At 39.1% G+C, this 26,299-nt stretch overlaps 1 pseudogene; it reads left to right on the plus strand.

Annotated features, from left to right (window-relative positions):
* Positions 1-452: 452 nt before the first annotated feature.
* LOC131255249 (oligopeptide transporter 1-like) lies at positions 453-25,856 on the plus strand (annotated as a pseudogene).
* The last annotated feature ends 443 nt before the right edge of the window (positions 25,857-26,299 follow it).

Consider the following 26,299-nt stretch of genomic DNA (forward strand, 5'->3'; position numbering starts at 1 on the left):
CCACTTGTTCGGATCGAGTTGGATCTGAACGAGACGGACAAGTCGAGTTTGCCGAGTCGAGTTGTCTTGTGCCCAGCTTTAGGTCTGGTCAGCTGTTACCCCGCCAGATGGTGTTTAGAACCATTATTTGGGTTCTCTGATTTGGACGGTTACGATTGAGTTGCATGCATGGCACATGTACATAAGCCGTGCGCATGAGTATGGACTATTTCACTCTTTCAGAGTATAAAGTAATTCCACTTTGAATCAAACCGTTTCCTTCCCGCCAGCGACTTGCGATTCCAATGACGTGATTTGACGCCCTCCGAAGGCATATTTGAACGCCTGAAATCAGACAAATAAGACATCCAACGTTCAAAAATAAAGCAAACAAGTCATAAAGTTGGAAACAACGGACCGTACTGCTGATAAATACCATTGTTACCCGCTCCCCATGAATTCAATCTGAAATCATGGCAGAGATCAAGGATTCCAGGGAAAATGGGTTTCACGAATCCCAACAAGCCAAGTTCTATCAGACGGCCCCGGAGAGGTTGGATCCTACGGTGGAGATATCAGGTCCCCTCCAAACGACCCCCTTGATCTTATTTAAAAGAAAGATGAGCGATCCCAATCCACTTTCCACCTTGTGGCCAACAAGGTGGATTGGGATGGCCCATCTATTGGGGATGGACCCACCTCAAAAACCACATCAAAGACAAAATCTAGCCATTCAAATGGTGGCCTTTGGCCACATATGTGGGATCATGTAAGAAGGGTGGTTGTATGATTACCCCTTGGTTATGATCAGTGATAAATGATCAATTGAGCATTTGCGGATTTTTGTACTAACTTTTGGGCTGGGGCTTAAAATTTTATTTTGTGGCAACTAATAGTTTGAGTGAATTTCATATAATTATCATGGTGGGCTAGCTCCATGCAAAATCAATAGTGGATATTTGATCTCTTCCAAATATTTTATTTTGTGCTGCCCATCTAATCCACGAGCTAACTTCATTTTATGGTTGTGGGCTGGGCAAGCTATTGATTCCATTCCCGAACAAACTAATACTGTATCTGTAATGACCCAGAATTTTGGTACACGTGCGTACACATACATATATGTACAATTGCCTTCATTGGAGTATACACACATAGACCCATGCATACATCCACGCACCCATGCACACATGTATCTATCGGCTCATGTAAATTGTGACCGTTGATGTGTGATCGTTTTGCTTGGTACGAACTATTAATTAATGTCATTAATGATTACATGATTTTGGTAGAATATATATATAAGTTTATTTATAATGCACTCTCTCAACTCATATACTTAAGACCACATGTTTAATTATTAACTAATCCAAATCTAACCAACATCAACTATTGACTGTGCACTGAGATTAATCTGATCTTAACCACTAGATTGTTGTTAAAAAATAAAATAAAAATCAAGAACAACCCATTTTTTTGTGGGAACTAACCCCGCCGTCCGTTGGCATGTGGCCCACCTGAGTTTCAGATCAGCCTCATTTTTTTTGCTTTATATCTTCTCTTTGAGTCGTGCTCTAAAATGAGCTGCCAAAATGGATGGACTGCAAGGATTAAACACATGCATCATGGTAGGCTCATAGACCTTTCCGTCCGTACCATGTGCTATGATAAGCATTCCGAGTCCCTTATGAAATGAACAGTCATGATTGAAGAAAAAGGAAAGGAATGCATCACACGAGAGCATCACTAAGTAGTGTGCTGCCCCTTCTCCACCGTACATGTGGAAAGTGATAAACAACGAGAGAACCGACGGTTCAGTTGATCTGGCCATGGAGGGACCATGGTGCAAAAGTTGAATTGAAAAGACATTCTTAACCATCTGATCTGCTGCTTGAAAATCGACGGTCTATGTCTCGTTGATCGGCTTGCCATTAACCAACCACTAACTGTCTGCCGATAATCTTGGTATCTCAGCCCATCTATGGTGGGGCCCATACCGTCCATGGATCATCGGTTGGTGTGAGTCTTTGTCTAAAATCTAGGGTGCAAACACAACAGTCCCTAACCATGTTTTCTTAAATTATTATTTAATAAATCGCTTTCTGGTTCTCTGATAGGAAACATGCTGGGTGCAGTACTCTCATCCAATTCACACAAGGAAATAAGGCATACGTGTGTGATATCTGAGCCGTTGTTCAGGCAATCCCCACCGTGGGACCCATATCTAAAGAATTATGTTGATATCATCATTAAGTGTTCCAAATGCGTTAACAAGACAAATGAACGGTCAAGATTAAACTAACCACATGCCAACCCACTAACATTTTGGACATGGGATCTAAGACAGTGGAGAATGGATGAGCGGTTCTGATATCATACACGCATGCCTCAACGTCCCTCGACAGCCCTACCTGATTGTAACCAATTTTTGGATTTCAGACCAGTAGGGGCCCATTAACATCATCAAAGGTGGGGCCCAGGTCTGTCCAAGCTCGGCCCACAAAATGAAACATGGGCCCAAGCCCAACTGGGGCCATGACAGAATTGAAATAGGTGCAAGCCAGAGCTTGGCCACCCAGCTACATGCAAGATCTGAGGGTTTCCATTAAGTGGGCCCCACCCTTCAAACTCTAAATAAAGTGGGCCAGGGGGTGAGCTCTTAGACATAGTCCGAACCAGCCCAATTAATAAACAGGCCTAAATTTTAGGGTGGGTCCCAGCTGTTGGACGTGGGCCCAGGCATGTAATCCAAACTAGGCATCTTGATCAGACAAAAGGTATATCCGGGCCCTCCATTACTGCTGCAAGCTTGACCTATATCTGGCGAGGACCTGAAGCCCAGAAAGCCAACCCACCCCAGCTCATTGTCATTCCACTCTTTTACCTAAGGTAGGGATATCAACAGGCGGTTCTAGAGTTGATTCAGCTCCACCATGATGTATGTATTATATCCACGCCGTCCATCTATTTTGGAAGATCATTTTAGTGAATGAGATGAAAAATGAGGCAGATCCAAAGGTTAAATAGACCACACCACAGAAATAAGTGGAGAAAATGATGCTAACCATTGATACATTCCTAGGAGCCACCATGATATTTATTTTCCATCCAACCTGTTCATAAGGTCACAAAGAAATGGATGAAAGAACAACATCAATATTCGCTTCATACAAGATTTCTATGGCCCCCAAGGAATTTTCAATGGTAGGCGTTCAATCCTTATTGCTTTCTGTAGTGTGGTCCATATTAAAGGTCTATATACCTCAATTTTAGGTTCATTAGCTAAAATGATCTCGAAAAATATATGGACGGTGTGGATATAACACATATGTTATAGTGGGACCTACAAAACTCTGCCACGTCAAAACACAGGGTAGTCGACCACTCAATCCGCGTCGGACCCAACACCACTCCTCTAGGTGCTGTTGGGTGCTGTGGTGGCCACCCTTATGCATGTGTTTTATCCACGCCGTCCATCTGTTTATCCAGCTCGTTTTAGGGTATAAACCCAAAAATGAAGCATTGAGAAAGCTCAGGTGCCTGTGTATCATTCATCACGCTATGCCAGAGTATCAAAGTTTTTATAAATAACGAGGGGCGTATATTTACATTTTACACCCACCCTCCATGCATACACCCGTCGTTTGAAATTAGGTGGGTGTAAATATCAATTCCCGTTATTTATTACGTGACTTTAAGCGCTTTGTTGATAAGAAGAAGTGACAAAGACGGCCTTCTCCCAAAAGCAAAAACAAAAATGAGCATCGTAGATGAGTCCGTACAATGTCCTTTTATAATCCCGCCTAAAAACTTACTTGACCCGAGGCGATTTTTAGGGCATAGATGTTGGTTATTTTATGAAAATACCTTTGTCTGTTGGATAAAACAACTGAAAAAAGTACAAATATTTCTGATTTATATAATTACAAATCTACTTTGGTGCCTAAGGTTTTTTTTTCGGGTCCAATGAAAAAACATGAGTAGTACGTTGAGCCTAAGCGACTCAAAATACAAAATAAAAAATCATTTGATACTCTAGAAGAACACCACAATCAATACACATGCATGTATCACAGTACAGCTGTTATGCATTCACTTTAATCAAAACCTTCAGGTCATGCGTCCCATTATTTGATGGCGTATGGCCGAAGATTTGATTGATTGGATAATCATAACCTCTGATTAAAGCACATCTTTTTATTAAATAAGATAATTTATTGCTATTCATTTTATCCGCCAGTTTGCGGGATACATTTTGGACGGTGAGGATCATCATTTGGTGTGATTTTGTGGCCACGATCTATTTGGGTTTGAGTCCATGGATAGCACTTTCCATGGATAGCTTGAGTACCATGTTTAAAGGGCACTGTGACCTGGCGACGAACTTGAGTCCGAGTCGTCTCCAGTCCATTAGAATGGCTCGAATAAGCTCGATTGATCTGCTTGGGGCCTAATCAGAGCTGGGCATCTAGCCGAGTTGGACTGGGGTTGGACCGAGTTAGAGCTGACCTGACTTGATTCGGCTTTGAAATAGGCCTAACATGAATTGAAATGGCCTCGGTGCTGAGTCTAACATGCCTGACCCTATCCGAGTCCAAGTCTATACTAAACTAATCTCAACGAGTCCAACCTACTCACAAGTACTGAATCGGATCTAGCCGACACAAGTCAAGTCAAATCACCACTCAAAGCGTTGATCCATTCACCAGAATTGCAACCTCTCCTTCAGCTACACCGCATCTTAGATTTGAGACGCAACAATTGAAATATACACACACACACACACACACACAAATTGAGTTTCGGGTTAAGTCGAGTCAGTACCGAGTTGGATTTTGAGTCAAGTTACAAGGTGACTTAAACTCGACTCAATTTGAGTTAGGATTGGATGAAGTTGACTCCATTTGGATTGACTCATCCACTCATTTGGATCAAGTCGGATCTGAACGAGACGGACAAGTTGAATTTGCCGAGTCGAGTCGTCTCATGCCCAGCTCTAGGTCTGGTAAGCTGTTACCCCGCCGGATGGTGTTTAGAACCATTATTTTGGTTCTCTGATTTGGACGGTTACGATTGAGTTGCATGCATGGCACATGTACATAAGTCGTGTGCATGAGTATGGAATATTTCACTCTTTCAGAGTATAAAGTAATTCCACTTTGAATTAAACCGTTTTCTTCCTGCCAGCGACTGCGATTCCAATGACGTGATTTGACGCCCTCCGAATGCATATTTGAAGGCCTGACGGATTGGCTACTCCCCCTGACACCAGCCATTGGCTGATGGTCGGTGCTCTGTGGGCCCCACCATGATGTATGTGTGTCATCCATGCCTTCCATATATTTTTATATATCATTTTATAATATAATAAAAAAAAATGAAGTATATCTCAATCTCAAATGGACCACATTATAGGAAACAGTGTTGAATGAATTTTGACCATTAAAAACATTTTTGGGGCCATAAAAGTTTTGGATCAAGCTGATATTTATTTCTTCCCTTAATCTAGGTCTTTATAACTAAATCAACAGATTGGATGTCAAATAAACAGTACAATGGGCCTTAGGAGAATTTTAATTGTGAATATCCATTCATTATTTTTTGTCCAGTGGTGTGGCACACCTAAGATTTATATCCCTATAATTTTTTGTATCAAGCCCTAAAATGATCGGTAAAAATGGATGAAACACGCACATCATGGTAGGCCAAACCGTTTTCTTCCTGCCAGCGACTGCGATTCCAATGACGTGATTTGACGCCCTCCGAATGCATATTTGAAGGCCTGAAATCAGACAAATAAGACATCCAACGTTCAAAAATAAAATAAACAAGTCTTAAAGTTGGAAACAACGGACCGTACTGCTGATAAATACCATTTTTACCCGCTCCCCATGAATTCAATCGATCTGAAATCATGGTAGAGATTAAGGATTCTAGGGAAAATGGGTTTCACGAATCCCAACAAGCCAAGTTCTATCAGACAGTCCCGGAGAGGTTGGATCCTACGGTGGAGATATCAGGTCCCCTCCAAACAACCCCCTTGATCTTATTTAAAAGAAAGATGAGCGATCCCAAATCCACTTTCCACCTTGTGGCCAACAAGGTGGATTGGGAGGGCCCATCTATTGGGGATGGACCCACCTCAAAAACCACATCAAAGACAAATTCTAGCCATTCAAATGGTGGCCTTTGGCCACATATATGGGATCATGTAAGAAGGGTGGTTGTATGATTATCCCTTGGTTATGATCAGTGATAAATGATCAATTGAGCATTTGCGGATTTTTGTACTAACTTTTGAGCGGGGGCTTAAATTTTTATTTTGTGGCAACTAATGGTTTGAGTGAATTTCATATAATTATCATGGTGGGCTAGCTCCATGCAAAATCAATAGCGAATATTTGATCTCTTCCAAATATTTTATTTTGTGTTGCCTATCTAACTCACGAGCTAACTTCATTTTATGGTTGTGGGCCGGGCAAGCTATTGATTCCATTCCCGAACTAACACTGTATCCCATTTCGAGAGGCAAGCTATTGACTCCATTCCTGATAACCCCGCTTCACCCCCAGCTGGGTGATGAAGGCAACGAATCTACCGCACAATTACACTCCTAATAGTTATAGTGGATTTCACATGCACATCATAGTGGGAGCCACTAAAAAAATCTAGGGCGTCCCCTTTGCAATGCTTGCAAGGGAGATATACCTCTGGAATGATGTGGCCCAAACTTAGAGCCCAGCGTAATATATGTGTTTTATCCATGCTGTTCGTATATGTTTCCATCTCATTTTAGGACATTATCTCAAAAATGATGGGGATCCTTAGCTCAAGGAGCCATATATACCATAGAAGATAGTGAGTATTGAAAGCCCACCTTCGAAACCTTCATAGGCCAATCCATGTTTTATTTTCCATCCAACGTGTTCACAATGTCATGAAGATTTGAATGAATGGAAAACACGAACCCTTGACCAGGTGTCGAAACTCCTAAGTGTCTGCCACCCCAGCAAGAGTAAGGACCCGACCCACCTGTTTGATCACTCATATTATATGCAATACACAAGTGTACTCCGACCCGACTGTCCATCTGTGGGGCCATACTCTAGATGGGACTTGCCTCAAAAGATCACACCTGTCGGATGATCCTCACCATCACTTGAATTGCTTTTGAGGATTAAAAATAGATAGTTAATAAAAGTCCAACAATAAACAGGTAGGATCATCTGGCCAGTCTGATATTCTGGACATGGCCCATTCAGGGAATGGATAAGCTAATGAACAGTTAGGATTTTGTGCACAAATGCAGTTAACATATGTTTCAGGGAGGAATGCTCACATGCACACTTTCTTACGTGAGCACTTGTACGCACCTTTGCATATGTGTCATGGGAACAGAATCTGAACGGTCCACATGATGCGGCACAGCTTGAAACCTTTTAATCGCAACTTTCATCCTGATACAAAAATCTGTTGGGCCATTGAAAAGAGAAATGCAAATAAGGGGAGGAAACTGTTTTATTTTTCCATAGCCCACCAGAGTTTTCTATCGGGCTGAAATTTGGGCTAGTGAGGTTTCAAGCGGTGCCTCATCACGTGGACCGTTCAGATTCTGTACCCATGACATGTATACAAAGGTGCACATGGGTGCCCACGTAAGAAGGCGTGTAGGTGAGCATTCATCTGTTTAAGGATTCAAAACTATAATCCTAACGGTTACTTTTTATGATTATTATTATTTTATTTTTATTTTAAAAAAAAAATTATTTAACAGATGAGATTAACGACAGTCCCATTGAGCAAGTGAAGCTAACCGTCCCTATAACCGACGATCCAACATTGCCAGCTTTGACGTCCCGAACATGGGTCCTTGGATTCATAAGCTGTGCCCTACTAGCGTTCTTGAATCAATTCTTCGGTTACAGACAAATCAGCCTCAGTATAACGGCAGTTTCGGCTCAGATCATCGTCCTTCCAATTGGAAAATTTATGGCTGCGACACTTCCAACAAGATCCATCCATGTCCCACTGACCAAATGGTCATTTTCGCTCAATCCTGGGCCGTTCAACCTGAAAGAACATGTCTTGATCACCATCTTTGCTAATGCGGGAGCTAATCAGGTTTATGCTGTGTTAATCGTTACCATAGTGAAGACTTTCTACCGAATAAAGTTGCACCCAGTTGCAGCTATGCTTCTGGTCCAAACCACACAGGTGAGATTTTTCTAATCAAGTTTCAAAGTGCAAGGAAGAGCCATGGCTTGGTGATTTAGACCATTGGTCTACTTAGTAGCTCCGTCAATTAGTATTGTCCTGAAAATATTGTTAATAGGCCAATTCAACCGTTAAGGATTGCTGCCTGGAGATAGACAGCGAGTGATGTAGAGAGAGAGGGACTACTCCGAATTCATGGAACTTTTCTGACTCCTCACAGAGATTCCTCGAATCTACAAGAGATGAAAATAGAAGTAAATTAATTGATAATAAAAATGAAATGACAATCCTTTAAATAATGAGTCTAAACCTAGGACAGAGTTTTAGACTCAAACTCTCTAGAAACGTGTCTTAATTATTTACCAACGGTCATGATTCCTACCAAATTTTATGGCTTTTGGCCAAAAATAGTAGGTTTCCAATTTGGCCTAACAACTTTGTTCTCCTAAATTTTTCAAGCTATTTTTATGTTGGGCACGAACTCTTGCAACTCAAAGGATCAAAAGTTATGATCATACTAAAGCTTACTATTTATAGTAAAAATAGAAATAAAATGGTCTTTCAACCGTGGATATGATGGAATCTTGCAAATCCAGCATGGACAACACAACATAGCAAGGTTGGTTGGCTAAAGTAGCTTCTCCTGCCCCAAAATCATACATGATACGTTGAAAAACTTATTTATTAAACTATTAGAAACTTGAAGTTGAAACTTATTTATTTCATTGAAAATAATATCTCGGCAGAAAATAAAAGAGGTGTGACATTGAGAGATATCTCTATAGGCATCTGATCGAACAAATAGGCATTTTAACAAGAAAATAATATCCTAATATTTACTAATATTATACCCTAAACTATTCTAATAAAAAATATACCAATCAATGAGGGCTTTTTTTAATAGTAAGAAGGCTGGTTAAATTGTTTTATCTGTAGTGATCTTGTTTTGATCATGGTGGTTATTTGTGACTGAGGAATAGATGCTTGGATATGGGTGGGCCGGTCTCTTCAGGAGGTTTCTTGTTGATTCTTAACCTTGTTCAAGTCTCTCTCTCTCTCTCTCTCTCTCTCTCTCTCTCTCTCTCTCTCTCTCTCTCTCTCTCTCTCTCTCTATAAATAAACAGCCCTGATGGAATAAGGGCCGATCAGGCCAAGCAGTGTCAGCAACCATCTACCCACACCCACATGCCACACCTGATTTAAATCTCCACCGTTCATTGTAGGGCATTGCATGATGTGGAGGTGAGACCCAAGGAAGGACTCACAAGGCTCCAGTTCTTCCTCATTGTCCTCATTTCAAGCTTCGCTTACTACATTGTCCCTAACTATCTCTTCCCTTCCATCACTACCCTCTCATTCATCTGTTGGATATGGCCTAATTCCATCACAGCCCAGCAGATCGGGTCTGGCTTACACGGCCTCAGTGTGGGGTCCTTCGCCATCGATTGGTCCACCATGGCAGGTTTCTTAGGAAGTCCCCTGGCTACTCCAGGATTTGCAATCATTAACATAATAGTTGGATTTTCCATAATTCTGTATATATTGATCCCGATTGCATACTGGACTAATACATATAATGCGAAGAGATTCCCGATCTTCTCACCTCATGTCTTCAGCTACGATGGGACGCCCTACGATGTCTCTAGGGTTTTGAATTCGACAACGTTCGAATTAAATAGAGATGGGTATAACAACTACAGCCAGGTCAACCTCAGTATCTTCTTTGTGTATACATATGGAGTGAGCTTCGCGACGTTGGCAGCTACTCTATCTCATGTTGCACTCTTCCATGGAAGGTAATGTTGTAATTTTTCTTTCTTCCTTCCTTAAATCTTTTATTAAGGTTGTTATAATTAGTTGAAGTTGGTTACTCTCACATGCTAAATGTGGTTGCGTGAGATCTGGCCGAGCGTGACCTCATGGGAAGCATGGTACTACATGAGCCAAACTGAATCAAGCTTGCTAGCTACCCGGGTCCTTACTCTTACTCTGGTGGTAGACTCTCAGGAGTTTCAACACCTGGTTGAGGGTTTGAGTGGTGAAATTCTACTACGGCGTGAGTGTGTGTGCGTGTGTTAAAAAAAAAATAAAAATAAATAAAAACTTGCTATCTACTCAGCTCGAACTCGGCTCGGTCAACAACTTTGGCCAGCTCAAGCCGAGATGGAGTTCGAGCCTACGATCTGAGTTCGAGTTTATATTTTAGGATTTTTAATGTATATAATATATATTTTATTTAAATATGAATATTTACAAAATATTTATATTAAGTGAACCCGATCTAAGTTGAATTGATTCGAGGCAAGTCAAGTTCAAGTCAACTTCTGAGTCGAGTCAAGCTCGACGAAGCTTGAAATTTTTTTAGCTCAAAAAATCAGCTCAACTCGGCTTGAATCCAGTTTCGAGCCGAGTTGAATCAAGTTTTTCCCAGTCGAGGCGAGTTAACCAAGCTAACTGATCAGTTCATGAGGTCAACCTCATGAAAAGCTTCCCGTGAGGTCGAGCTCCATGGGCCCAACCATGATATCTGATGTACATGCACTCTATACATTTGGTAGGTTCCCTGTAGGTTGTGGAATGTGCCAAAAATATGCTGTATCCAAAACATAGGTGGGCCATACCATTTGAAAACCTAAAAAATCATGCCTAAACCATCTAAAAGAACTTGGTGGGACCCACCTGAGTTTTGGAATGGCCTAAGTTTTGTTTTGACTCGTCCAAGTTGGACACACACAATGTATGGTCTAGATGTCAAAAAAAAAAAACATCCCATTGGCCCTGTGTACAATCCGGAAGATTTTAATGGATGGGCACCCACTCTCAACTCTCATTTGTGGTGTGGCCCACCTAACTCATGGATTGGCCTGATTTTTTTTACCCATGGCTTACCATTGAAGGATGCATCTGATTAATGAGATAGATGTTCCTCCCTCATCATGGTGGGGCCCACACAGCTCTACCTCATGGGAAGCTTCCCATAAGGTCAACCTCATAGTGAACGATCACTTGCTAGGATTGTTCGAGTGGTGTGAATTCAGTGCGATCAAACATAAACAATATGGTCCACTAGAACAATGGTTTGGATCATCTAGCATCCATTTACGTGGGCTGAACTTCTACATGACAATCTGTCACTAGTATTGTCCATTGGATTTATATGGCCCCGCTTCTACAGTTCCATCCATTGGCCCCCTCAGTGTCTACTTTCGATCGTGACCGATCAGTTGCTAAGATTGTCCCATTGGTGTGACGTTAGTGCAATCGCCCATAAACAATACCACCCACTAGAACAATGGTTTTGATCATCTAACCATCCATTAACATGGCCCCACTTCTACAGGACGATCTTGCGCCAAACAAGGGCTGCTTTCCGTGGTCAGATCGGGGATGTCCACACAAGACTAATGAAGAAGAACTACGAAGTAGTCCCTCAATGGTGGTTCTACGTGATATTGGTGGTGGTGGCGTCCCTGGCCATCTTCGCTCGTGAAGGCTTTGATAAGCAACAACAACTCCCTTTCTGGGGGATCCTACTCGCCTGCGGATTAGCTATCTTTTTCACCCTCCCTATTGGTATAATTACAGCTACAACAAACTGGGTAAGTGCTATATATAATCAGATTTTTGATCTGGGACCGTCTTTCAATGATCCAAACCGTTTATAAAACAGCCCTCACTTTGGATGGAGGAGAGAAAAAAGATGAACCTCTTAGATTAGTATATTTCAACCCTTCAATTATTTGAATCTTTACCCTTAAAAACGAACCGCATTGTTAACTTTAAATAGTCAAAAGGTTGAAATATTTCATTGTGAGAGTTATTTTTGACGTCGTACATCTACAATGAGATCGATTGTATAAGTAGTTTGGATCATTGAAGATATTTTTTTAATGGCCGTAGCAATCATATGACACTGTTACTGTTATTGAATACCTTGATTTGATTTGGGTTATGGCCCAATTCAAAAAGTTGGCCATTGATTGATAGATAGCTCAGATCAATGACATTCGACACAGGTTAAGGTGTACGCATGATTCAATGTATATTTTTCTTTTTGAAGTACTTTTTCTATTTCAAGTTTCTTGAGACACTTTTGCCCAGCTAATGTTCGAATATCATGTGGACAGACACCTGCGCTAAACGTAATTACGGAGTTAATTATAGGGCACATGTACCCAGGCAGACCTCTTGCGAATGTGGCTTTCAAGACCTATGGCTACATAAGCATGTCACAGGCTATTCTGTTTCTCGGAGATTTCAAGCTAGGCCACTATATGAAGATCCCTCCAAAGTCTATGTTTTGGGCGCAGGTAATGGTTTTTATACTATGAAACCAAGTATTAGGGTTTGACTCACCTAGGGAAAAAAAACATAGTTCTAGAAGTATCTAGGCTCTCTCCTAGTCAATGGTTGTTATTTGACCAAATGGAAAATCATTTGGTTAAGGGTTATCTATGTAAAATTATCGTTGCTATAAAACTCATTGACTTGACTAAGGACTCAGACAAGTCAACTTGACTTGGCGGGTCGAGTTGAGTTGACTACATGAAGATTCCTCCAAAGTCTATGTAATTCATTCCCAAATCTAAGATTATTTTATTAGATTTGTTTAGGTAAAATCATGATTATAAAATCATTGAGTCGACTAAAGACCTAAGAAAGTCAACATGGCTTATCGGGTAAAGTCGAGTTGAGTTGACTACACGAAGATTTCTCCAGGGTCCATGTTCATTAATTCTCGAATCAATGGTTGTTATTTAACCATATTCAAGATTATTTGGTTAGATTTATCTAGGTAAAATCATAGTTGTAAAACTCATTGAGACCAGGACTTAGATGAGTCACCTTGACTCAGCAAGTAGAGTTGACTAGATGAATGTGGATCCAAAGTGCATATGTGCTACTTAAGTAGTGATTGCTACTTGGAAAAAGAAAAATTCACTATCTAGGTTCAAAATGTTAGTTACAAAAGTTACTGAGTTGACTCAGAACTCAGTTCAGTAGAGTTAATTTTATTTTTTTCTATGCAGTTGGCAGGCACGTTGGTTGCCTCGTCCAGCTACTTCGGCACATCATGGTGGCTCCTCACATCAATCGACAACATATGCAATCCGGCAGCATTGCCAGATGGGAGCCCTTGGACGTGCCCCGGCAATGACGTCTTCTACAATGCATCCATCATATGGGGTCTAGTGGGCCCACTAAGAATGTTCGGGCGCCTAGGCCTGTACTCGAAGATGAACTACTTCTTCCTGATCGGAGAGCTAGCGCCTGTGCCGGTGTGGTTCCTGGTGCGTATGTTCCCAGATGTGAAGTGGATCAAGCTCATCAACATGCCCATCATCATAGGGGCGACAGGGTCTATGCCTCCAGCTAGAGCAGTCAACTACATATGTTGGGGTGCTGTGGGCATCTTTTTCAACTTTGTGGTGTATAGAAAGTACAAGGCATGGTGGGCCAGGCACAACTATGTCTTATCAGCTGGGCTAGATGCTGGGGTTGCTTTCATGGCCATCCTTACGTATTTTGCCCTTCGGATCCAAGAAATCAATGGGATGGCCTGGTGGGGTTTGGATCTTGATGATCATTGCCCACTGGCCAAGTGCCCCACTGCCCCAGGGATAGTGGCTAAAGGGTGTCCTGTAATTCATTGAGATAGTGGCTAAAGGGTGTCCTGTAATTCATTGATAAACAGATAAACGTATGTTGTGTGACAATCTTATCTTATCACTGCTGTTGCTGTTGTTATTCATGTATAAAAGACTCCACGAATCGATTTGACTCATTGGGCCCTGAGACGAGTCACGACTGGACTGAGTTGGGGATGAATCAGCTAGAATCACTTCTGATGATGCAGGGATGGACGTGATGAGGTCGAGCACCGTCTTCCTCAATGATAACTACTCCGAATCCATGGAGTTTCTCTGGACTTCTCATGGAGTTTCCTCAAATATCCATGAGGAAAAGAAATAAATTCTAACATAAAAATCGAAAATAATTTGATTGATAATTGTCTAATGTGTATGTGTCCCTATTACACCATTAATAAAGAAAAAATTAAATCAAAATTCGTAATTACCAAAAATAGTAAAATTCTAACTCTAATCAAGATCCTAATTCTAGTAAAACTCTTATAAAATCTAATTTCTAAAATTAAAAATTCTAAATAAACTTTTGCTAGAAGAGTCCTAACATGATTACAAGTTTTTTTTTAAAAATAAAAAATAAAAAAAATCTAAAACTCTAAAAATAATAAAATATTACAAAATTCGGAATTACTAAGAACATTAATTTTTCTTTAAAATTTTGTTTTTGAGCTGACAGCGTATGTATTTTGGCAAAACGAACAGACACAACCCACGTTGTGGGTCCGTTCACCCTGGATGGCTCGTTATAGTAAAGATCGATAGGTTGTGTGTCCGGTAATAATAACCAGAGATCAAAAGTTATGGTCAATTTATGGTTCACCTTCTTTTGGTCATGCTTGGAATGTATATGTGCCACGTCCTGCATCAGCTTCCAAGTTCACTCATGTAAAAACTGGGTTGGGTGTGATTGAGTCTGATTTGACTTGTATAAGTCACAACAGGCTCATTCAAGTTTTAAAACCAGGTTGTTTTTGGAAATATACCACTCGATATATTTCATTTATAACCTTCTGTTAAATGTCCAACAAGCTGAGTATTTTTTGGTTAATGATACATCTAAACTGGTACCAATAATGTGGTATTTCTTTTGAATTACTTGTAGGTCATATATTTGTAGTCATTTCTACTTGCATGCTTATCATCCATCACACTTTAACAGATGGGGGTGTCAACAGACCTAGAGAAGGTTAGGGATTCAAAACCAACATTTGGCACTGGTGCCCGTGTGGCCCTTGGCCCACGCATTCCCCGGCCAGGATTGGGTCAGTCTCATCAACATGCCCATCATCTTTGAGGCCACCTCTGGCATGCCTTCAACAAGGACAGAACTTTCTGGCGTGGGGGACGGTGGGACTCTTCTTCAACATGTATGTGTACCGTAGGTTCAAAAGACGGTGGGCCAGGCACAACTACATGCATCCTATCAGCTGAATTGGATGCTGGGGTTGCTGTAATGGGCAAACTGACCTAGTTTGCTCTTCAAGTGCATGATATTAATAGGGTGAAATGGTGGGGTTCGGATTTGGATGACAACTGCCCCCTGGCCGACTGGATAGTGGTTGATGGGTGCCCGGCGGTTTGCTGAAATGTTCAAGGCATTGATGGATATTTGGATGGTTTAGATCTCGCGATGACATGCGAGATGCACGGTGATAGAGATGATGATTATTGGGATGGCCATGATGATTATTGGGATGGGCCATGGTACCATGTCAGTGTTCACATACCGTGATGGCAGTAATTTGTTTGGAGAAGGATTGATGAGGATGAAAATTAATATGAATCACTTCCCTGAATGAGAAGTCATTCCTATTTACTATAGATGAGGATGAATCTTGATCTTCGGCACATTCTATAATTTTAGGAACTTGTGATGGACGATAGGTTTTCTGTATGTACAGGTGAAAGGAACAAAACTTATATATTTGAAAGGAATGAGAGCTAGAGTTTAACCCATCACAGCTGCTCCACAGTTTCCACAATTAAAAATCATCCATCCAAAATTCCCTACTTATGTAGGATTAATTAGGAAAAATGTACCCCTTATTTATTTAAACTGACCACAAACTATATTGTTGGGAATGTCTCTAGGATTCTTTACATCTCACTTTTTCATCAGAACTATCTCTCTCTCATCTCTCGTAGTAGTTGTATTATATACAATTACTTCTCTATTTTATTCCTCTACCGCTTCTATCAAATTTTCTGTATTTGTCTTCATGTTATTTGAAAGAAATTAATGATAAAATTGGAATTGCTCTTGTACCTATTTCTTCACACGGTATCAGAGAAATCCTTCTGATTTAGGGGGTTTGAATGAAGCCATCGAGCAGCCTTTGCTCACTTCGCTGTTGCGTTCTGTGAGTAGTTCCTGCTCCACCTCGGCTCCCATTGCCGCTTCTAGCTGCAATCACCAACAACCTCTATGCTTCATACAAACTCCATGAAGGAGAATAATGTTTTTATCGCCGCCATCTTTGACCGCCACATGCACTAGCACTGGCCTTCCTTGATCGACCCAAATCATTGATGTCATCGCTGGAGCTTCTTCTTCATCTTCCGTCCATGTAGCCACCACCCAAGATTTCAACGCCAATCGATAACCATCTCTATCAAACGTACAGCACCCATCTACCATTGTTTCCAGTGCATGCCATCTCTATAAGCTTATGCCAAGTACACCATATTCGGTTTTTCTTCTCCATCACCGTTTGGCCACTAGGGCCTGTTCTGAACCCATCTCTATTAATTTTGGCAACCATATCTCCATTAAATTCAACAGTTCTGACATCCATTGCAGCACACCATCGCTACACTTGAAGATCTTAGTTTTTAAAACTAAGCTTTTGGCAACCGTTTAAGCTCATAAATTGCTTTCTTTAACTTGTATATTTACTATACTATAATCCCTCTCATAGAAATGTTCATGAGATAGTTTTATATATACTTTCTCGTGAAGATCTCTATATACATAAAAAATTAAAAAAATTAAAAAAATTTAAAAAATTTAAAAAAAATTTAAAAAAGAAGAAGAAGAAGAAGAAGAAGAAGAAGATTTTCTTTCATCTAATAGATATAAAGGCCACTCTCGGCTAGCTGTAATGGACAACAACATGCATGAAGAGCTTATCTTCGCCATAGGTGTGTAAAAGTTTCTTCATAATTAATACTAAGTTTGTATAAATCCTTTTGCAACCAATTTAGCCTTATACCTTTCAATAGTACCATTACTTTTGTATTTGATTTTCTATACCCATTTACAGTTGTTTTTTATTTTTCCCCTTTTGAGCAAGTACACTATTTTTCAAGTGTCATTTTTTATACAAAAGTTGTTATAATTCTTCATCTATCGCCTTCTTCCATTCATCTTGTGATTATGCCTCTACAAAGCTGTTAGATTCGACATGGGTGGAGATGGAGCCTAAGAAGGCTCGATGTTACTTAGAATATTTTTCAAGGAAAATATAAGATTAAATTGGATAAGTAACTTGATACAAAAAATCAGATACGTCAGTCGGAGGACGAATTACTTTTTCTACTTTTCGTAAGGCAATTGGGATATTAAAAGAAGATATACCTGGTATGAGAGCAGCTAACATAGAGGATGGATATTTATGAGAGGAACCCGAAGTCACAGAGACCATGCTTGTAGTTTCTTGTATATCTTGGTTATCTTGATTCTTAGATTGGATAGGATAAGCTGGCTCAAGCAAGTCATTCTCTGTTTGACCTTCATCTTTTACTTAGTTGTGACGTAAGATAGGTTGAATATATCCATAGAAGGATTTAAAGACCAATTACTATCTTTCACCCCCTCGTTAAAAAATTCTGGTGGTTTGTAATCTTTGAATTGAGTAGCATAGAACATTTTCAATGGACTGTATGTTTTTGGTAATATGAATTTTTCTTTTTATTTGATTAAAGCATTTGTATTCTTTTTATGAGATAAATAACTGGCGAAGATGCACTTTATTGTCATTCTTCAAATTTCTTCCAACTAGATTATGATATGTGAATACAACATACGCATCCAAACATAAGTGTGAGATGTTAGAACATTTTCCAATTAAAACTTGAAATGCACCTTTTCCATTTAGAACCACACTTAGCAGCCTGTAAATAACATAGCTAGCTGACACTAATGCATCTAGCCATAAGAAAATTGGAACATTTATTTGAAACATAAATGACCTTATAATTTCAAGTGGTAATTCTTACGTTCAGCCACTCCACTTTGTTGTCGAATATCTGGATAAGTCATCTGATGGATGATCCCATTATGTCTAAGGTAATCGTTCAACATTTTACTCATGTATTTTTATTTTTATTTTTCTGTTTAGGGTTGTCAATGGGTTAGGCTTGGGGTTGGTCTTGGCCCGGATTTTGAACTGTTTTGGACTGGGCATATTCAAAATTCAGATTTTGGCAAGCCCAAGCTCGGCCCGTTGACACTCCTACCTCTATTATCAGATATTAGAGTTCCAATATTGGCATCATACTAACTATCAATTATCTTATGAAATTCTTTAAACATTAAATATCTTTCCTTTAGATTTTAATATATAAATCCATAATGACCTTGAGAAGTCATCAATAAAGCTTGCAAAATACTTAAAACTAAATAAAGAATCTAGCAGTGCAGGGCCCATCTAAATGAATCAAACTAAAAGACTTGTCACAAAAAATTTCATTGGGCTGAAGGGGCACCTTGGTTTGTTTAGCATAATGGTAGATTTGATATTTATTAAAGGAAGAAGTAATAAATGCACATATACGATGTAGCATTCTATCTAATGAATGTCCGGGCCTCTAATACCAAATTTAATCTTGTTTTTATTTGTTTCATTGCTTAATAGAGTTCTTGTATCTCAACTCTACAAATATAATCCATTGTGTCACGCTCCAAACTCGGAAACCGGGATCACAAAATTCTCGATTGCCGAATCCAATGCCGACAACATCCGTAGTACCCTATTCTCGGCTCCTAGTATCCATACACCAGATTCCGATCCTGAGATCTTACAAGGAGGATTTTTTAGTACGAATTTTTTTTTTTATAATGGAGCATAACCACAAGTTTACCCAAATCACATAGGCAACATCATCATCACATATCCACTAATATAAATATTTGAGTACAATACTAAAAAGGGAAAGACATATTAAAATCAAAGCTCCAAAAGACCGGTGCATGCTCTAAGCTCAATGCTTCTTCAACCTATTGTCACCTGTACGCATCTATCGTGCATAAGCTTATAAAAAGCTTAGAGGGTGGTGTAAGTGTGTGTATGAGGAAAGTGTCAAACATACAATTATCAGAGTAAGCGAAAATATTGACAGGTTCATAAATCACACGATATCAGAGTAAGAAGAAATACTGACAAGATCAAGAATTATCAAAGTAAACAGATATATTGACAAGGTCACAAATCATACGATATCAGAGTAAGAAAAAATTACTGACAAGTCCATGAGTTGTACAATATCAGAGTACGCAATACAGATCAACTATGCAAATGAGGAGTCATAGAGAGCAAAATATCAGATGCCGAGGGTATAATGCAATATGTAAATCCTGCTAAATCTGTCTAGGTCATATAAGTATAGAAAACATAACAAACCAAAATGTTATATGCATGCGGATGCAATATGCGATGCAAATGAAGTGACCAAGCTGGAGTATGAGGTCGGGATGATAGTACGTAGTATCGCAGGCTATGTGGTCCATCACAAGGAACTTCTATCCAAACCAATCCCATACCTAAATTTGGATAGTCCGATTCAATGTGATAAACTCCTAGTCTCAGGTTAGTCGCGCGCCCAACCTAATTCCTGGCCATGCGAAGGTACACGTAACAAATAGTTACGCACCACCAGCCCGAGTGGATAGTGAATGCATGAGTGAATGAATGTGCAATTCCTGCTCAACAAGTCCACATATCAGTACGGTTCCTCTCTGGGATTATCACCGGGGTCTAGTACACTCCACACCACCTGTCGCCCCATCAAGCGCACAACTGGGTAAGTGGAAGAGACCTCACTATCCGCATGTCCAGTAGTCTGCCAGTACCTTCCAGTAGTCTGTCAATACCTATCCCAGCTCGTCGATAGCAGACCCGGCACTACAAGAAAGAGGGTTTTTAGCGACGAAACTTTTAGCGACGAAATTTTTTTTCGTCGCTAAAAGTGACTTTCAGCGACGAAATAAATTTTCGTCGCTAAAAGAGTATCTTTAGCAATGAAACTTTTAGCGACGAAAGTTTTCGTAGCTAAAAATCGTGGACGAGACTTTTAGCGACGAAAATATTCGTCGCTACAGGCTCCAAACATTTTTTGGACGATTACTTTTAGCTACGAAACTTTTCGTAGCTAAAAATCGTGTATGGGACTTTTAGCGACGAAACAGTTCGTCGCTAAAAGTAATTTCGTCTCTAAAACTTTAGTCGTTAAAAGTGTTGTGTATTCCAGGTTGAAAAAGGTGGCCTTAACTTTTAGCGACGAACCAAAACCGTCGCTAATAATTTTTTTTTAGCAATGAACATTTTCGTTACTGAAAGTAATTTCAAGAAGAGTTTTAGCGACGAATATTTTCGTCGCTAAAACATCTATCTCAGTTTGAAAATTTTGGCCCTGACTTTTAGCGACGAACCAAGACCGTCGCTAATAATATTTTGAGTGACGAAAAGGTTCACGAGTGAAAGGAGTTTCTAGAAGAGTTTTAGCGACGAATATTTTCGTCGCTAAAAAACAAAAATTTTGGCCCTGCCTTTTAATGACGAACCAAGACCGTCGCTAATAATTTTCCCTCTCTTTTAAAAATTTTCTCGCTAAGAGTTTTAGCAACGAATATTTTCGTCGCTAAAAGAGTTGTGAAAATCTTAGCCCTGACTAATAGCGACGAAAAATTGCGTCGCTAAAAGTAATTTCCCGCTTTTTTAAAAATTTTCCCGCTAAGAGTTTTAGCAACGAATATTTTCGTCGCTAAAAGAGTTGTGAAAATCTTAGCCCTGACTAATAGCGATAAAAAATTGCGTCGCTAAAAGTAATTTCCCGCTTTTTTAAAAATTTTCCCTCTAAGAGTTTTAGCAACGAATATTTTCGTTGCTAAAAAATAGAAATTTACTTTTACCGACGAAACTTTTCGGTGCTAAAAGTGTTTGGTATTTCCATTTTTGGCCCTGACTTTTAGTGACTTTTAGTGACTTTTAGCGACAAACCAAAACCGTCGCTAATAATACTTTTAGCGACGAAAATATTTGTCGCTAAAAGTAATGTTGCTTTTGAAGATAATATAGGAAATTTGAAATTTTTGAGAAAAAATTTATAATATGAGAAGTTTTTTGAGATTTTGAAAATAAAAATTCTAATTTGTATTTTAATTTTTTTGAAATATTTTATAATAAAAATGATATTTTATTAAAAGAGTAAAAAAATATACATTTTGGAAAAAATGTTATTTTTAAATGTAAATTGAAATTTATCTGTGAAAAATAAAATTACTAAATTATTAGGGAGATCCACTAATTGAACCTTTAATCAACTCTTTTTGGACAATTTAATCAGTTCAAATTGAACAGTAAATAACTTCAGATGTTTAAATCAAATTCACCAATTTCTCCCAAATTGGATCACCTGCCCTCAAATTTTGAAATCTAACGTTCAAATCCTTGAATTTGGTAGAAAAAAAATGAAGAATCAAGCATTTCTCACCTATTGGCACTAATTTGGTACGATTTGAACAAAAAAATGGAGCAAAATGCAAAAATATGACATTGAGAAAAACTTTGACAATGTTTGAGAAAAAACTTTGAAAACAAAATGATGTTTTTGGAAAAAAAATCAACATTTTGAAATTTTTGAGGAAAAAATTAAAACATAAGAAACTTTTTAAGATTATGAAACTAAACATTCAGAATTTGTATTTTTATTTTTATTTTTTGAAATATATTATAATAAAACATCATGGTGATCCATGGGTTTGCCATATCCCGGGATAAATTCATCGAGTTTGTTTGGCTCGTTTGGCATATCATGGGATTTTACCATCCCATCCCTCCTAATCCCTCTTAATCTGCTTGGCCAAACAGGCCCTGAATGTATTTGGTCTATCCATGTCATCCATCCATTTTTCTGTCTAATTTAAGGAGTTGAGCCCAAAAGATCAAGTGGATCATATCACTGGAAACAATGGAGATAATAATTTCCACCGTAAAAACCTTTCTAGGCCCCACAGTGATTTTATTTGTCATCCAACCTGTTCATAAGATCATACAGACATAGATGAAGTTAAAACACAAATATAAGCTTGATCCAAAACTTCCAGGGCTCCCAAGAATTTTTCAACTGTAGATGTTCAATTCAATTGTATCCTGTTGTGTGGTCCTTATGAACATTGGATATGCCTCATTTTTAGTCTCAATCCGAAAATTTATCTGTTAAAATTAACGGATGGAGAGGATAAAATACATAAATTATGGTGGACCTCACAGAGTTTACTCATAGTGAGTTACTCACTACGCAATCCGCTTCAATGGTAATAAGCTATATGGGCCAATAGAAGAGTTCAAAAATCAGGCAAATCTAAAATTCAAGTGGGCCACACGTCAGACAAAACGGGCAGGATGGAACATCCACCATTGGAAACTTGGCAGACATCGGGATGATATTTGTGCCCATGGTTTTATTTGTGTGGTGATAACCTTATTAACGGTTGAGATGGTGTATAAATATCATAATGGGTTCTAGGAAGTCTCAATGGTGGACGTTTCCATTCTCAGTATTTCACTCGGAGTGGCCTAACTTAGTTTTGAACCTGCCCGATTTTTAGACCCTATCCCATTACGAGCTTGAGAAAATCATGAACAAAGTGGTTTTGTTACTGCATTTCTGTGGGCCCACATAGCTTCTGGTCACAAGAACTTCCCATGATGCATTTCGTCATCCATCTCTTGGCATGCATTTTGCAGTGAGGATTTTGACAACTCACGGTGCCCCTTATCAGCATACATTGCTGGGGTGGGTTTTCAATATGTTTTGCTTCCTAAACTATTATCTCCCTGTTTTTGTTATAATCATGCCATAGATGCTATGGTAGCAATGCTTCATTGTTGATCCTAACCTATCATGCTTGGATTCGAATATGAGCCATTTGATCTTTAGTTCTCAATGTTCTAAATTTTCTGTCCTAGACAATCATTAGTTCAGCGAATGCTTCTTATTATACACTAGAATATGAACAATTTATTTCATCATCTAAGATGTATTTCGAGTTCTAAACCCATCCTCGATGGCTATGGTATGGTGGGCACCATTCTCTATCAAACCCTTATAGCAACTGGCGCAGGTATGGACGTGATGAGGTCGATCACTGTCTTCCTCAAAGTGGATAATTATTCCAATTCCATGAAGTTTTTCTATATTTTTCATAAAGATTCCTCGAATCCACAAGAAAAAATAGAAATAAATTCTAGTAAATTCAAAAATAGCTTAATTGATGATAAAAAAATGGAATTACATGGGTTTTTAATTGTCACTTGCACAATGTGATTCTTTACAATTATAAGCAAACCATGATAATCCTAACAAATGGATGAATCGAAATGTTGATTGGACCTATTTTTGTGTAAATGATCTTGACCGTCCATTTTTAATTCCATTTACCGAATGGTCAAATTCACTAAATCAGTGTGATATTTTCATGGTAGTTCTTGAAATATGGATTATACCTGATGAACCGTATTGATCAATGGTTTGGACTGTCTATGTTCTGAATAAAAATGGGTACACTATAACTAATTGTGTTCGTAGGCACCGGAGCATTTCTAAATAAATAAATAAAAGAGTCCTTGTGAAGCAACAATATTTATGGGAGATGTGTTGGTGTTCTCTCACATAAATTTTTTTTTTTAAAAAATTAGGGCTTGATACAAAAATGAGAGGTATATAAATCTCAGGTGGACCACACCACATGATAACAATAGTGATTGAATATCCACCATTAAAACCCTCCTAAGGTCCATTGTACTTTTTATTTGACATCAAATCTATTGATTAGGTCATACATGCCCGGATGATGAGAAAAAGAAATATCAGATTGATCCAAAAATGTATATGGCCCCCAAAAGTAACTTAATGGTCGACGCTCATTCAACACTGTTTCCTATAATGTGGTCCAGTTGAGATTGGGATATACCTCATTTTTTGTCTCATACCATAAAATGATATGGAAAAATAGATGGACGGCAGGGATGAAACACATACAACATCGTGGGGCCCACACAACACCGACAACCAGCCACGGGCGTTGGTGTCAGCGCGAGTAGAGAGAAGGAGATATACTCTCCTCTGTCTCTCACACTCTGTCTCCTCTCCCTCGCGCACCCTCTCTCTCTCTCTCGGTCTCTCACTCTGTCTCCTCTCCCTCGCGCACCCTCTCTCCCTCTCTCTCCCTCTCTCTCTCTCTCTCTCTCTCTCTCTCTCCGTCCCTCTCAACCGCGCCCTCTCTCTCTCTGTCTCTCTGTCGCTCTCTCTGTCTCTCTCGGTGCTCTCTCTCTCGCGCATCCTCTCTCTCTCTCTCTCTCTCTCTCTCTCTCTGACCGTTCTCACCGTTGACGAAAATCCCCAATTTCTGGATTTTGGGATTCGAAATCCCTAATTTCTGGATTTGGGATTCGAAATCCCTAATTTGCCTGTATGGGATTCGGATTTGAGGATTCAGAATCGAAAATCCCTGATTTTTTGATTTTTTGGGGATTCATATCTGAAAATCCCTAATTAACAGATTTATTTGGGATTCATATCTGAAGTGGACGCAATGTACTTTAATTTGATTCTTCAATAATATCTGTTGATCTGTGTTGCGTCATAATGAGTGGTGTACCTTAGCAAGCAATTTTTACCAAGGTGGTTTTATTCAATGCTAGCATGCTTTCAAAATTGTTTTTTTGTTTGTTAGCCTTTCCCCCCATTTACAGGTTCAAATCAATCTGTTGTATAATGACATTGGTTCTTTAGGTCTTTAAGAATATATTTTCCTTGAAACTGTGGCTATTTGGCACAAATAATTTTGAGCAAGAATCACATATGTCCAGCCTTTATTCATATTTCAGGTATATAGGTATGCTGTCTGATGTTCTGAAATCTCAACATGAGGAAGGGGAAGCTTACTTGTCTGAAATTGATGTTTGGCTTTCCTCCTTTTCTTTGCATATCTTCAGGTAAAAGATGATCTAGCTCCATTTGTTTGTGTGCCCGCACACATGCAGGAAGGAGTTAGAAGATGTGTTGTCTATAGATGATCTCGAAAGCCTTAAAAACTTGCCAATGGCTAGTTTTGAGTCAGAACTTTGGAAAGTAGTTGGCCAGAATCGTTTGCCTGAAACAGACAGAAGAAAGGTGATACTTCTTGTTTGATAACTGTCATTCTCATTTACATGCTATGTCGTATCCCATTAAGACTGAGAAGTCAATCTCAGCATTATTAACCTTGTGAGGATGTTCATTATGATTTTTGTTTTTGTGTATTTGCTAAGTTGTCCATTTCATTGTTCAAGTGAGCTTGCTTTGGAAGCTTGTTAAAGTTCCACATCCTGAAAATGTAAGAGCTCAGGAAGTGCTTGTGCTCTTCCTTCTGTCTACTGGAATCAAGAACCCAAGTGTTGAATTGGGTGCAAGCAGTTTGAAGTCGAAGAGTGCACTACACCAAAATCATAATCATTATTAAATTCTTTTTTTTTTTTTACAAACATCATGTCAGACTTCTTTTTTACTCTGTTCCATTTTTCTGTTTGATTTTTTATGTCCAGAGATACAGGTTCATCAACGAAAGAATTCCATTGATACATTGCTTGCCAAACAGGCTGTCCTTGTGGATATCTGTACTATGGAGGTTCAAGGGTGGACCTCACACCCCCCAAGTTCAATTGGATATGTTAGAATGGAAATATATAACCATAGTTTTTCTTTTCGATGTTTTCACAGCTGTACGGATCTACGGCACCATACAGTTATAAGTAGATGGTACTTCAGCAAATTGTCTCTAAATAATTGATATCAACTGAGTCCTCTTTTAGAGGTTGTATTTCAACCATAGCAGATCCTGTCAATAGGCTTAATATATAAAGACCCATGCATCTGTTATTCAAGAAACATGGTGGAAATCAAAGCCTTTGGTAGTATTAAATGACCATAAATATCAGTCAGGTGGTATTCCGTAGTTGCATATTTTGAGGAAAATGCTCAACCAGGTTCTTTAGAGATGGTTCAGGGAAGATCACTTTTTGTTTTCCAATAGGCTTTGTTGAGCTGTATGTATGGACTTCTGGAGTAGACTATGATGATATTTTGACTGAATTGAGTCAGTTTTCTTGTTTCCTTTCATAGATTTGATTTTCTATTGGCGTGATGGCTTTAGAGCCTCTTTGGTGCAATGCCTTAAGAGTTTTGTGGCACAATTCCAC

Source organism: Magnolia sinica, chromosome 9, assembly GCF_029962835.1.
Source record: "Magnolia sinica isolate HGM2019 chromosome 9, MsV1, whole genome shotgun sequence".
NCBI lineage: Eukaryota > Viridiplantae > Streptophyta > Magnoliopsida > Magnoliales > Magnoliaceae > Magnolia > Magnolia sinica.